Source organism: Leptodactylus fuscus, chromosome 10 (assembly GCF_031893055.1).
Source record: "Leptodactylus fuscus isolate aLepFus1 chromosome 10, aLepFus1.hap2, whole genome shotgun sequence".
NCBI lineage: Eukaryota > Metazoa > Chordata > Amphibia > Anura > Leptodactylidae > Leptodactylus > Leptodactylus fuscus.
The window spans coordinates 51,584,582-51,600,353 of record NC_134274.1 but is presented as its reverse complement, the minus strand read 5'-3'; positions in this window follow the sequence as shown (position 1 = coordinate 51,600,353).

Sequence of the window (15,772 nt, the reverse complement as noted above, 5' to 3'; positions counted from 1 at the left end):
CATTGAGGACGCCACGCTGGGGCCCACCCCCAGTGCTGTGAGAGGACTCATTTGCATAACGATGAAACACGGATTTTTAACCAAATGGCGGGATGAAGAAGACATCTAAAGGTAGCAGAAGAATAGCCTTTCTTAAGGCTAGTCCAACGTGTTAACTAGAAAAAAAAAAGTTTTTAATGGTAGAATAATACGTATAGGTTTCCATTCCGGGGGGTCCCCAAGCAACAAAGTTTTTCAGTAGAACTTTGTCATATTAAATTAAAAAAAAAAGAAGAAAAGTGAAAAACTAACACAATTTCCCTCATATTTTGTTCATATTTTCTCAAATATAAAAAAATGAAAATATGTAAAAATAAAAACAACATAAAAATAAAGCCCTATGTGTCACCGAAAAAAACTGCAGGAATTAGTTGAAATGTGACAGCCTTTAAAACCGCACATAGAATAAAACCTAAAATGTGTCTGGTTCTGGACTAGAAATTGGCGCGCTACTGAACTGGTTAAAGAGAAGTGCTTAATCGTGACCTGCCAACTGCAGTTTTTCTTCTGTATGCAAATTAGTTCTCTTGCAACACTGGGGGCAGTCCCCAGCACTCAAACAGCACTGGGGGAGTCCCTAGTGCTGCGAGAGAAATCTCCAGCACCGCCTCCATCTTCAGGAACAGCCTCTCTGCACATTTTCTTGCGGAGCTGGGTTCAAGCTTCTACGCATGTGCAGTCGGCTCTACCGTCGCGCCTCGGGCTGAGCCCACTGCACATGCCTGCCTGGTGTAAGCAGCCATTTTCTTGTGGCCGCTTACACAGTAAGCTGGGGTAAGCGGCCACAAAAATATGGCCGCGCACATGTGCAGTGTAGCCCGTGTAGCAGTTTGAACCCAGCTGCTCTGGAAGAAGACGCACAGAGAGGCCGTTCCTGAAGAAAATGGAGGCGGTGCTGAAGATTTCTCTTGCAGCATTGGGGACACCCCTAGTGCTGTTTGAGTGCTGGGGACTGCCCCCAGTGCTGCAAGTGAACTCATTTGCATACAGACGAAAACCGGGATAGTTCCATTTGAAATGGGCATCTAAAGAATTGCAGAGATTGATATTTTTATAAGGCAAGTTTATCCCTAGTCTGAAAGCCAAAATTCAATAAATTTAGCAGAGGCTGGTGGGATGTTACAGTGAAGAATTTCTGAAGTTAGACATTCATGTGAAACGTGAATGAGTGACAACCAGATTTGGTAGTGAGACTTGAGAGTTTGTGATAGTTAGCAGCATATTGTCTGTGTAGAGGGTAGATTTATATTTCCGAGCTTCGATCTTCACACTGTTAATATTGGGATAAGAGCGAATAGTGATCGACAGCGTCTCTGTTAAACAAGCCAAGTGATAAGGGGCAGCCTTGTGGAGTGCCACAATAGATTTGGATAGGGGTTGGGGAATCCGTGGGGAGTTTTAAATATGCAATAGGATCACAGTATAGGGCACACAGAGCTCTCTGGAAGTGACCGGTGATGCTCATGAATTTTAAAACATCAGCAAGGTAGGTCCAGGAAAGGCTGTCAAAGGCCTTCTCAATATCTAAAGCCAACAATGAGAGGGGTTTACCATGGCAGTTGGCCCAATGGATAGGAGTGTATTAGGGATGGGAGGAAGCTATTTGGACGGGTAGCAAGGATGGAGAAAAATAACTTAATATCTAAGTTTAATAACAAAATGGATTTATAGTTAGCAGGAGGGGTGGCATTTTTTCTGAGGTTTATGTATGAGGAGGAGAGACCATCGAGACCAGGGGCCTTCCTATTTTTAGGGCTTAAATGGCAGCACCTAACTCCTATGCAATCATGGAGCCATTAAGGACTGCTGCCTGGGAAGAGGAAACAAAAGGAAGTTTGGGAGAGTGAAGGAAGGAAGCAATCTCTGTGGAATGGGCCATAGTGGGGGCAAAGTAAAGGTTTTGGTAAAACTGGTGAAATTTGTGCGTATATGGAATTGGTAATAGGTGTCATAACTTCCCCTAGGTTCCCGTACTTGATAGATGATATTCAGTTGCTGGGTCGCTCTTAATTTAGAAACTAACAGCTTGTCGGGTTTGATAGCGTAGCGGTAAAATCGCACCTGAGTCCATTGTATGACCTTGGCAGTTTGGTGCGTCCAGACAGAATCAAGCTGTAATTTAAATGTTAGGACTGGAGCTCCTCTAGAGTTGCATTGTGAGGTTGCCGATCCTTTCCTTACACGTGCCGGTAGTTGTACTTGTCTCTTAAAGGGTTAATTGTCCTCTTGCTCCTGAATCTATTTCTGTGCACTTCTGCCATTCCAGCACAGCTGGCTATTTGGTTCTTTGGATGATAGCAAACTGAATCTTCATCTCGTTATTGTTGGTGTCTGACTACTTGCTCCCATTCTCTGATTTTGTTTCTGCCTGTTGATTCTATACCCCTGCTCCCCCTGTTGTGATCATTGCTTGCTGACCCGGCCTGCTGACTATTCTCCCACCTTATCCTTCTGTACTGCGTTGCTTCTCATTGCAGACTAGGACAGCAAGTCCACAATTATCGTTTATGCCTGCCACCGCTTGGAACCAGCTTTCTGCTACTGCTCCTCCTCCAGATTCATCATCAACCTCAGCACCTGTTCAGGTGAGTGGCTTCAGATTTCTGGGCCTGTTGTGACTTGTGGTACATGGTGCATCTTGTGGTCTCTGGGCTGCTGCTACTCTGGCCAAAGTAAGCAGCAATGTCCATCTCCACCATCAGGAGCTCTCATGAAAATCTCTGGAGGCTGGTTTCAGCTTAGTTGGGGGGAAGCCTGACGCTCAGCACTGCTTATCACAGTGTGCAGGCAGGGCTGCATCTCTAATGAGGCGATGTTAGGCGGCATTATCAGGGAGGATGGCATGGAGGGGCACTGATCTGCGTGATTTCCGTCATGCCCCAGACCATTATTATATGATAGTGATAGTAATGCCCCAGGCTGCGCTGTTAACTAGATCGGCTTCTGCAAGACACCGATCTAGTTAAAAATAATTCTATGACTGTAGACACAGAGAATACAAACAACGTCTGCTTCTCTGTGTAGGAGGCGCAATGCGATGACATCACGCGCCTCCTATGCTGTGATCCCGCGTGATAAAAAGGAGACGCCGACTGCATCAAGGGCTGCCAGGTGGGTGAGTATAACTTTTTTTTTTTTTTTTTTTTAAGCGAGTTGTGGGTATTTTAAGGGGTTGTTAGGAGGGGGCACTTTATATATTAACAGGTGTTATTTTATATATAACATTTACATTTTAAATACCGCCCTTGTATCCCTTGTATTAATAATGCCCCTAATAGCCCTTATATAAATACCGTATACCATTAATACAAGGAGAAGTATTTATGTAAGGGCTATTAGGGGCATTATTAATACAAGGGGGATATTATTAATAAGGGCTATTAGGGGCATTATTAATACAAGGGGTGGGGGGTATTTATATAAGGGCTATTTGGGGCATTATTAATACAAGGGGGATATTATTAATAAGGGATACTATTTAAGGGGCTTTGTGTAGGTGAGGACAATATGGGTCGGATGCGTGGAGAAGTGAGGAGTCAAAGATGTCTGTGTTGCAAACTTTACAGAGACAAATCACAAGCTGGAAGAAGTGGTCATGGCGGTCCAGAGGGAAGAGACGGGAAATGTGAGCGATTAGTCAGAGACGTCTCCGGTAAGTCACCACAAAATGTTTTGCACTTTATTCACTGTAATGTTACCCCTGGCACCCATTTCTTCCCTGGTATTCAGCCTGGCAAGGGGGGGGGGGGGACGCTTTTCTTTGGCAGCAGAAAGGCTAGGTTCACCACTGTGTGCAGGGGTGTCTAGTTTCTGGAACTTGCTATCTATCTCAGTACTGAATTTGTTCTTAACACTAATGCAGTTTGCACCTATATTCCTTCACGATGTAGCACCTAGATACCTTCCTTTAGGGAGTGTATAAGGTAGTCTTTATTGTTGAGAGTACAGGTCAAATGTAAGGGAAAGCTCCAACGGTAATGGATCTGGGCTGTTTGAGGCGCCAGAGTTACAAGGAGCTGCGGTGTATATCTGTCAAGGATAGCCGGCGCCAAGTCAGCAAAGAGTTGGACAGATGGGGCCATGCCAGGCAGAGATTGTAGATTCTGGGCTGCAGAGAGGAGTTGGAAACGGAACTCTGAGTAGTGGAATTTAAGGATAATATCCCTTGTCACTGGTAGCAGGGGGCTCGTTGTACTTGACACATTGATCTGACATGATGAAGGTCATTAGACCGAAATGTCCCTGCTTAACATTGGATCAATTTTTCATTTATACCTAAATACCGTTTTTCCATGGTGCATCATCCTATGTTAACTTCACAATAAATGTACCGTATATACTCGAGCATAAGCCAAATTTTTCAGCACTGTTTTGGTGCTGAAAAAGCCCACCTCGGCTTATACTCGAGTCAAGCAAAAAAACAAACAAAAAAAAAACAAATTTTTTTTTTGGGAGGGGGTCTATGACCAGCCACAATAGTAATGTATAGAATCTCCCATAAAATAGTGAAAAATAAAAGAAGCTTTAAAAAAAAATAATAATAAAGAAATAAAGTAAATAAAGGTTCTAAATCCCTCCTTTCCCTAGAATACACATAAAAGTAGAAAATGACTGTGAAACGCATACACATTAGGTATCCCTGTGTTTGAAAGTGCCCGGTCTACGGAATATAGGGGATCTGCAGTGCTCTTGTTCCGTCGGGAAGGGGTTAATAGGAGCACTGCAGATCCCCTATATTCAGCCAGACTGAATTCCAAGTGGAGGCAGACAGACAACCAAAACACCCCCTCCCCTTCCACAGCACCCAGCAATTACTGCACCCAAAAACTCCTACCATTTTAATTTTTGAAATTTTCCAGTAGCTGCTGCATTTCCCCCCTAGGCTTATACTCGAGTCAATAAGTTTTCCCAGTTTTTTGTGGTAACATTAAGGTCTTCAGCTTATATTCGGGTCGGCTTATACTCTAGTATATACGGTATATGTTTATTCATCACTGTATCAAGAGTGTGCAGCAAATAATTTCTTTTTTTGGTAGCAGGGGGGACCCAGGTGGGAACCTCCAAACAGTGGAAAGCAGTTGATGACAACAGGAGCCAGTCCGGCATCGTGTCTGGTCAGTTCTAGTGTCAAGCCACATCCCTCAACATATGGGATTTTAAATGGTACCACTACATTGTATAATTTGTCCCGCAAAAATTAAGCCACATACAGCACTGTGAATTGAAAAATAAAGCTATTTTTGGAAGGCAGGAAGTAAAAAATGAAAATCAAACAACAGCTGTGGTGGTAATAGGTTAAAATCCCAAACATTACATGTTATAATGAATAAATGCTACTAGTAATCTTCCGGACACTTTTTATCCCACCATAAACCTTATATTGAACTATTCACATCCGAACATTTATTTTCTTGGTACCAGCTTAAAGATTTATAACAGCTACTCATGTCACCAGTCTATGTAACTCAGATGGGACAGCTTCCACTCATAACACATTAAAACATGTCTACAGCCAAGCCATCAGATATATCCATACCATATTTTATATCATTGCTACTAGACAAACAGGTATTGTCCTTTAACCCTCAGCTAGAGGTACCTAAATACGATTACATGATAACCTTCGCAAGGATGACCATATAAAAGCAATATTCCCAGACTCTCCTCTGTTATGTTACAGACAACCTCCAAAACTGAAAACATTATGACCAGGAGTTCATTGCCATCTGGAATGTTTCCCTCAATGTAAGAAGTTGCAAAACCTGTCCAGGCACACATCTCACACACAGCTCTCTGACACACATCAAGACTATAGGATTTCTGGGACATTCACAAGTACTACATTCAATGTCCTGACTTGATTATGGGTACCAATAGCCCTACTTAGGGACCTTATGTTGGAAAAACAGGACAAAACGAAAAGTGAAAATGAGGTCTTATCGCCATACAATAAAGGGTAAACATACTCCTTTCTCATTCCTTTGGCCAGAAGTGTAGCTGACGCTGCCCGGCCCCATAACACATAAAATATACAAATCTTCTAAATGGCGCAGGGTAAAAAGGGTCCCCATTACAGATTTTGCTTCTACGCCCAGGAGCTTCAAGCTACGCCTCGGCCTACATTTTTGCAATCTTGTTCAAAACATCGCAGATTTAAATGCACTAATGTAAAAGGGCAATTTTAAATCCCAAAGTAAGGGGGAGCTGTAAAAACAAGTTTATTACCACGAGTGACATACTTCATACAGGACTGAATCCATCATTTATGTTTTGCTAGTATATGTAAGAATTGTTTTCAGATGTGTGAATGGACCCTAAAAGGTTCACACTGCAGTTTTGCGTTGAAGTCATTAGGTATTTGATATGGTAATCGCAAAATTTATATTGTTTTTTTTTTGGGACACACGTATGTTAAGTTAATATACTGTACTTCTATAGACGACATTGTATGAGTTATATAATAATCCCAGGGCCAAACGCTGAAAGTGGCAGGAATTCATTTGGGCACTCCTTGCTTCTCACATGGTCAGCTTTATGTCGCTGACCATGTCGCTTGAGTGCCCAAAACTTACACGTACTGCCACAAAATAATAACTCATACAATGTCCTCTTTAGAAGTATATTAATTTAACATACATGTGTCCAAAAAAAAACAATATAAATTTTGTGATTGCCATATCAAATACCTATTGACTTAAATGCAAAACTGCAGCTATTTCTCTCTATTACAGCGCAAGAAATATGATGGGTGACATTTTTTTTCCCATTCATTTTTTTATTACTCACACATTTTTTATTTCTCTCTGGACTCAATTCTAAAGTCCACGCAGACGAAGTCGCAGGCAGAAGATAGCGTTTTAATATATTTTTAGAATAATGTCACCCATGAGCAGGGCATAACTAGCAAAGACTGGTCCCCATAGAAAACTTTTAACTTGGGCCCCACGCCATAGCGCCCCCCCCTTTCCTTGGCCTCACACAGTATAATGCCCCAATTAAGATAGCAAACACCTATAAGTACCTGGGTGTGCTCCTCAATAATAAACTGGACTGGGCAGATCACCTGGATGCACAGAAAGGGTCACAGCAGACTCTACCTGCTCAGGAGGCTGAGGGCCTTTGGAGTCCAGAGGGCACTTGTTAGGGCCTTTATCAACTCTGTGGTAGCATCAGCCCTCTTGTTCGGAGTGGCCTGCTGGGGAAGCAGTATACCATCCAGGGACAGCAATAGACTTGACAGGCTGGGTTATAAGGGCCAGCTGTGTCCTGGACCCAGTAGAGGTGGTGGGTGACAGAAGGATACTGTCCATGGTGAGCTCCATGCTGGAGAACAACTCCCATCCCATGTATGAAACCGTGGTCAGGCTGTATAATCAACATTGGGCTAAGCGTCTATCACTCCATACAGAGAACTGAAAGATCCTGAAGCTGTGATATGCTTCCTACTATCTTCTCTCCTATTTTTTTTTTATCTTTTTATCTTTCTGTCTGAGCTTTTTGTATGTTGTATTCTTGTATTATTTTTGTATTATCTATGCTGCTGTAACACACTGAATTTTCCCATGGTGGGACTATTAAAAGCTTATCTTATCTTATTTATATACACTACAATAAGACTCTTTACTGGATTTAAGCTCTCTTTAATGATGTCACAGCCGTGGGTTACATACCTAACCCACATGACAAACCCCCACTTATGTGATATTGATGACCTAAAGATAGAAAACCCCATTAAACAGGATGAAAGCTATTTTATTTCTTTGAACTTGTACACCATAAAATAACTACACATTCGATACTGCCACAAATGTAACAAGCTGTAGAATGAAGTAAAAAAAAAGTTTGCTGTTTTTCCATTCTTGTTTCTTTTTTCTTTTTTTTTTTTTTTAAGTATTACTTACACCATATAGGTGCCAATAAAACCTACAATCACTGAATCTGCTTAAAACAGCCCTTACAAAGCTATGCTCATGAATAATAAATAAATTATGGTTCGTGGAATGGTGCAAAAGCGAGTCCATTGGTTGTCAGTGGTAGGCCTGCCCACTGGACCGGTATACCCAGGCAGAGACCCAAACCAATAAACAACAGGTTCTTTTGCTTGCAAATACAATAGGATGTTCAGTATGATAGGTTTTGTATATGATAAACCCAGGGGTTGTGGTCTGGTTACAAGGGCTAAGTCACACCATAGGAACCAGCACCTAACCCCTGAGCCTCTGTACGTCACCCTTTACCTGATCACAGGAGAGGAGGAAGAAGGCAGAGTAACTTGAGGGTCGGGTGCTGGTTACAATCCCATGACACAGGGTTGGAACTAACTTGAAACCCCTGGGTTCATCGCATTCAAAACCCCAGAGGAAGTAAGTGATCATAGACTTCCTGGAGAAGCCCTTTAAAAGTCTGGATTCTACTCCTATACATACACCTATATCCATCCCTGTTGTATGCCGTTAACTCTAATCCTTCTCTAACATCTATGTTTTAGAAAACATAAAGATCTTAATACAAGGTCAAAGTGGTGATCAGAGAATTTCTAAGTGTTGTTGCCGGTGGTAAAATTGCATGTTTATTTTGTTCTCCTCATCCATGTTATATTTTGCTAGAAAGACTCAATTATGTCGAATAAAAGGCAGCAATTACAGGACCTACGCAATCACTTAAATATTGAAAAACTACTAACCAAGGGCATATGTAATTTACTCAGCTCTGTAACTCCATTTAGTTCTGGAGCAGTGGGATTTTTTTAAGCACTTGTAATTTCACCACAGTTGCAAGAACAGAAATTGCGATAAAATGCCTGGCAGTTATTGATGTCTTAACAAGAGCGGAAACGTATTGAAGTGTGGTTGGTTCCCCCACGTTTCTTTTGTGCCTGGCTTGTTGTAAACTCATTCACTTAAGTGATCCCCCCTGACATTAAAATTATAATGTTTAAATTTACTTTCTTGTAAAAGCCTGAAAAGAATGGAAACAAGCCGTGTACACCAGCCGTGAATGGCAAGCTATATAGCATTTGTTGTGCGATCAGACTCACAGGGGATGAATTAATTAAAGTAAACATCTAAGTTACAGCCAATTAAATGAGCACTCAGTCATTGATATGTATGTAATTCTGGCTACAAGATTTTAATTGCTCATTTGGATAGTTACATTATATTAAGTACACGACTGCAATGTTTGGGGCTTGTTAAATCATATACGTAGCTTTGATTTCTTGTAAAGCAAGATAAATTCCTCCAATAACGCCTGCTGCTCACCTGTTTCTTGTAATGGCTTTGCTTACCTGTAATATATCATTTATACACTATTACTTTATTATGTACAGTGACGCTAGGTTCACACCTGCGTTGGGGTTTCCGTTCTTCGGGTCCGCTTGGGGGCCCAAAAAAAAGAACTCCAATCCGCGTAAAAAGCGGTTAACTGTGGACTCCTAGACTATAATGGGGTTCGCCGGGTTTCCACCTGAAAATTGTAGAAAGAACAGTCCTTCATCCTGCTTGCAGGACTATTCACATTTTTCAAGGGGATGGAATCCCCAAATGGTCAATGAATGTAGATGTGACCGCAGCCTTAGTTTTAAAGATCCGTAATCCATAAATATTCCTCGTAATAGGAAACATTGCAGAGCGGTTGCAACCAGGTCTCTTTGGCTGAGGATCCCAAATACCTCATAGCATAAAAGAGCAACCTTGTAATTTGCTACTATAATGGGTGTAATAATAGACCCCTCATATAATAACATCACAGTGTGTCAGAGGTAGAGCTAAGCTACCTGGTAGTACAACTTGACATTCATGTTTTGGAAAGGAAAAAGTATGTTTTTGTGCTGTGTTAGCCAGTGGGTATGTGATTTAGTATCTTATGGCTCTTTCTTTTATGCTGTACCTGAGGAAGAGGCCTAGAGCCTCGAAAGCTTATAATCTGTTATCATTATTAGTTAGCCATTAAAAAAAGGTATCAACCACTGAAGACTCTCAAGTTTTTTGGTTTTTTTTTGTTATATTTCATATCCTTGTTTTGGTTATCACAGTACATCTAACAGTACTACCAAATGTACTGCAATACTCCCTCAGCACACCAGAGGGCAACATCTCCAAGAATTTGGTATTACGTCTTTAAACTATAGCTATAGTTTGGATAATTTGGATCTTCACCTTTTACGAGTCAACAGGTTATTACTTTTACAGAGAAAAGAGTCCTGCATGAAATACTTCTTTTTCAGCCCCTTTCAGTTTCAAAATGACAGACCCCATTACAGTATAAGGGCTTCGCCAGGCTCCATGTGTAACTTTTACTTTAGCGGTCTACCTAGTGCCACTGGAAGTTCCACTCTGTGCATGTGTTGTGAAAGTTCTGTGGGGCTGCCCTGATCACCACCCCAGTAGTCCCATAAAAAATCAATGGAGAACTAGTCACACAAGTGCACCAGTGCTTCATGAACATGGAGTATGGAAGGAGGGGAATTTTGGTCCCAACTTCTCCTTGCATTTGGAGTTTTGATGGTCAGAACACCAGTGATCTGACACTTATCAGCTACCCTGTGTTTAAGGAATAAGTGTCTTTGTGGCACATCCCCTTTAAAGGGAGTCTATCATTGGCTATAGTGATTTTTAACTAAGCATATATTTGCATAGCATTTAGAAAGGACATACTAGACATACCTTTCAATCATTAATCCTCTCAGCCATTTTTGAATTAACCCTCTTCTATTGATATGCTAATTAGCCACCACAGAGCACCGGATATTCACCGAGCACTGTGATGTGTATAAACAGGGGGAGGTGAGAGCAGGGAAGGCTGCTGATGATGTTGATAACTTATCAGCCTTCCCTGCTCACACCTCCCCCTGTTTATACACATCACACTGTGCTCAGTGAACATCCGAGGCTCCCTAGTGGCTAATTAGCATATCAATAAAAGCGGGCTAATTAAAAAAACGGCTGAGAGGATTAATGAATGAAAGGTATGTCTATTATATCCTTTCTAAAGGCTATGCAAATATATGCTTAGTTAAAAATCACTATAGCCAATGATAGACTCCCTTTAATACAAATGTACAGATGCTATGGGGCAAAAAAACGGAGCTTGTCAGCAGAAAGCTCAAATCAAACCAGGCATAATGTATTTTAGGGGAAATTATCCATATTCTGAAATGCGGCTTTTGCAAGGACTTGGTGCATTTAGATAAAAGGTATGATGGTGTTCAGTATAATGTCCCCTACAATCCTGGAAATAGACTCCCTTTACAGACATAGGTTTTCGTGCATCATTAGGTACGGGGGGAGTGTGCGTTGGAGTATCTTAGAACTCCCCCACTCATAAATTTCTACTATATATATAGTTTTGTGGTCATATGAAGCTCTTTTAACTTTACACACTAGACTGGGATTTTTTTTTTTTGCAAGCTACTTTATCAAACAAAATATCTCATGAAGAAAACTCCTGTCCACATGTCCTAGAGGGGCTCATAACAAGTGGTTTATGCTCCGACCAGGTCCCTCTGTACATTACGTGACGACCATTGATTTGACATTCAATAATGCTTCAAATAATTCATTGAAATAATTCTTCATTTCCCTTGTAGAGGAAATGTCTGACCAGAAGAGACTTATTCCAGGGATAATAGGCGACTGCCAAGGATTAGAGAAGCCGAATTCATGGCAGTCAGGTGATCGGGATCTCCGCTCAGACTCAAAAATGGGTTATGTGGGGTAACTAGAGACCCTAATTTATATATGAAGCGATATAATTAAATGGATTGCCACTTCATAGAGACATAAAATCACATATTCACAGTTTCCATGAAGGCTTGTAAATTGATTAAACTGGGAATTTGTTGTTATAATTGATGCTACTACTTAACAGGCAAATGTTGGGAAGCGCTGTGCTGAATGAACAAAGCAATATTTTTTTAAGCAGTCTTTTCATTTAGAGGAAAATTAAGACCAAGATGTGTAAAGTGGGACACATTTGACTGTGAGATTACATTCACAAGAAAATATATTGGTTTTAGTCTTATGAAGCTTCTGTTCTTAAATAATTTGGGTTGTCTGGTTTATTTGTAAGGCATCGAAACAATGGTGTAAATTGTGTAAAGGTATTTCCCACCACAGTTCCTCTCCCAGGACCAAGGGGGTCCATCAATAGGCAGAGACTTTTCAATCGAATCTGATGAAATTGGTTCCACTCACTGGCATCGTGTACAGGAAAAACTAGGCACCTTCAATAGAGGGAAGGTAAGGCCAACCTAAATTGGAGCCCTCTTCTTTACAGGCACCATTGCAGTCTCAAGTAATGTGACCCTTGAATTTACACATGTAAACTAGAGACAGGAGTGTTTCAGAAGGAAATTATCGATATTTATTATTATGTTATTAAAATTGTCTCTATAGGATATGCCATAACATAGGTCCTGGTACAAATACTGTGACTACCACTGATAAGATTGTCTTTGCCTACACACATTGCCGATTTTGTTGAAGAAATTTCTCTCACTGACAGTCAGTTCCAGTCATCTAAACAGGGCAATTTTGCCAGCAAACAGATGGATTTCTGTAAGCAACATTAACAAGAAAGAAATAGATTTACAGTTGTGGAAATTTCCGCAGCACAATCTGCAGTATTGTTACTAATGAAGGATAGGTCATCAGAATCAGATCGATGGGGGTCCAACACATTGAACCTCACTAAAACAGCTGTTCTGTGCTACCTCTAATGGTGGAACCTATCCATGGGATGAAGCCAGAAGCAGCATCTTCCGTATAGTGTTGGTGTCAAAGAAGTATTATAGCGAGGTTAAAAATCAGTCTTTGTATTTCTGATCTGATTAGCCCTGATTTCCCAGTTGAGATCCAAATAAGCATTTCTGCTGCTGATTTAGTCTGCAATGTGTGGATAGGATTAGACACAATCCCAACCACTTTGCAGGTAGTGTAAAAATGTTTTGCGGCATGGTATCCACTGTGGCCAAAATGCTGCTTTTTCGCGTCATGGGCCCCGACCTTACACAGTATGCAGTAGTTAGATAGTTTAGCGAGAAACAAACCAGTTGGCCTAATTGTAGTCAATATGGAAATTAATTTGTTTTAATGGTTCACCATTTTGCACAGATCTGATCATGTAGATCCTTGACTAAGCAGAACCCTTTTACATAGATGTCAATACCTCTGCATGCATAATAATATAACAATTACATAGAAAACTGTGCTTCGTGTCAGTTGTTCCACAATTTTATTCATTGTACCTGTAAACATAGGCTAACAGAATGCAACGCAGCCGCACTGGGACAACATGTCATTGCTTCAGCATGTGCCACCTGGAATTCCATAGGGCATTCTTAATTGTTTCATACATCCTCCGGTATGCAAACATTGCAGCGTTGCTGTAGTCTGAAAAGTTATGTATTAGCAACATTACAGTAAAGCTGCTTGTTTAACATTTTAAGATACAATATTTGAAGGAAGGGAACATTTTTGCATACAGACGTCTTTTCCATTAAGCACATTTTACTACTGCTGCTCCTTTTACTTTAATGTAGATAAAAAGTAGGACTGAAAATCTTGGAATCTGAGAATTTCCATTATTGCTTTTGCAATATGACTCAAATTATGGACATGTAAAATAAAGGTTCTCCCTACACATTTCTTGGCTTTCTTTTAATATGTACAAGCAGTTTCTGTAAACAGCAGTAGGGAAATGAATTTCTTCGGAGGATACTGACAACAGGTCATTAGCTGTAATATATTATGGTGCTATACTTAGTTTATCAGCTCTGTTAATCTAATTTAGCCCACAAAAATACAGTGGATGCAGTGAAAAAACTCCAAAAGAGCAATGGACCTTTCTGTGTAATGTCCATACACCCTGAGGGTACGTTCACGCGTAGAAATTTGCCTCCCATTGTTTTCAATGGGAGGCAGAGATCGCTGCAGGATGCAGAAAAAAATCAGCACCCTGTTCCATGATGACGTTAGTTTCTTTGCTGTTTCCACAGATTCTGTGGCTTGGGGGTAAAAAAAAGCCTCCCATTGATTTCAATGTGTACCGTGCGGAAGACAGAACCCATTAAACTCAATGGGAGTCTGTTTTTTAGCGCTGATTCTTTACTCGAGTTATTGTGGCAAGATCAGTGCTGCAAAACTCAGTGTGAATGCACCCTAAGGCTAAGGCCCCATGGGGTGGAACCACCGTGCTAAAGCGGCGTGAACGCACTGTAGTTCTTCCCGCTGCGCTTTGAACAGAAAGTTCACAGACTTTTCCTCCGCGGACTTTCTGTTACAATTATATCTATGGGAAAGCCGCCAGTGTTTCTGTAGATATAATTGACATGCTGCAATTTTCAAAGCCGCAACGGTTTTGGAAATAGCAGAGTGTCCGCCTTGCGATTTTCTCCGCAAAGTGGATATGGGATTTGCATGAATCCCATCCACTTTGCAAGTACTGTACAATGGCGCAATGTTTCCCACAACATTTCCGCCACGACCAAATTGCGGCGTTTCCAGCCCCGGCCTAAGGACCCAAGTTGTGGAAACACAGAGTCTTCTGTTGCATATTTTGTGGGGAGTTTTGAGCCAAAGTCAGGAGTGGATTTAACAAAAGGAAAATATCTAATGCATTTCTTTATATTTTCCATTCCCTTTCAAGCCATTCCTGGCTCAAAAAACTCAGCAACAAAAAAAGCTGCATATCTACAGCGTGGGGCCTCAGCCTAAAGTTGGTAGCACAAGACCATCTACTGTTAACGAATGGTACAGGCAGCGCACGGTGAACACACGGATGTCATCTGAGTGCCACCTGTGAATTGGCCGTGCTTCGGCGTCCCCTTTCATTAAATGAATAACAAACGCGGAAGCAGGGCCACAAAATCGGACAGGAATATTGTATGGTCATGTGTACGGGCCCATAGAATTTAATGGGTCAGTGTATTATCCAAGAAAAACCCAGATAACAAACTGACCATTCATACAGTCATGTGAAAGGAGGCTTAGGCTAAGATTCCATGTTGCTGAAACGCAGTGTTTTTGGCTGCTGCGGAAAAGCAGTGTAAAAAAACACAGAATTTTACAGTACAAGCAAGATGAATGAGATGTAATGAATCTTATCCACACGTTGCGATAAAAAAGAGCTGCAGGAAAGCTGCATTTTCAGACATGTTTTGAAGAGAAAAGTGCAGATGTTAATATTAGCTGCGGAATTGCGAGCATTTCCTTATAAATAGCGTTTTTAACTGCGTTTCGAAACATGTGAGAGACAACCACTGTAACGTGTATTTCTGGTGTTGATTTCTTTTTACATCATAAAGACATGTCCAAACATTTCACCAGCAGAATTCTGGTTAATAAAAGACACTTATAATTTGCTAGGGACATTTTTTGCTTTTCGTTTAGTATTCTTTGCATTTTTATCAATATTTTTTGTATTGATTATGGTTTCCATAGACTTGAATGGGCCCGGTAACATTAAACTGACATTAAACATAAAATATTACTAAGACTTTAATATATTTCTTTTGATTTGTGTCTTCAGCTTATTGCAGCTCCTAGTGCACCTTTCTTTAGCTATGTCTTCTGTGGAATTGATCTAGTTCTCAAGATCTACATTCTATGTGGAATTCTACCCGTTTGTCTACATTCCATCAGTCAGATTACTGCTCACGTATGTACCTGTATGTCCGGGAGGAATTCTTAAGAAACTTGCCTATTTACTGAAAATCTACTAAAATATAGCTTTT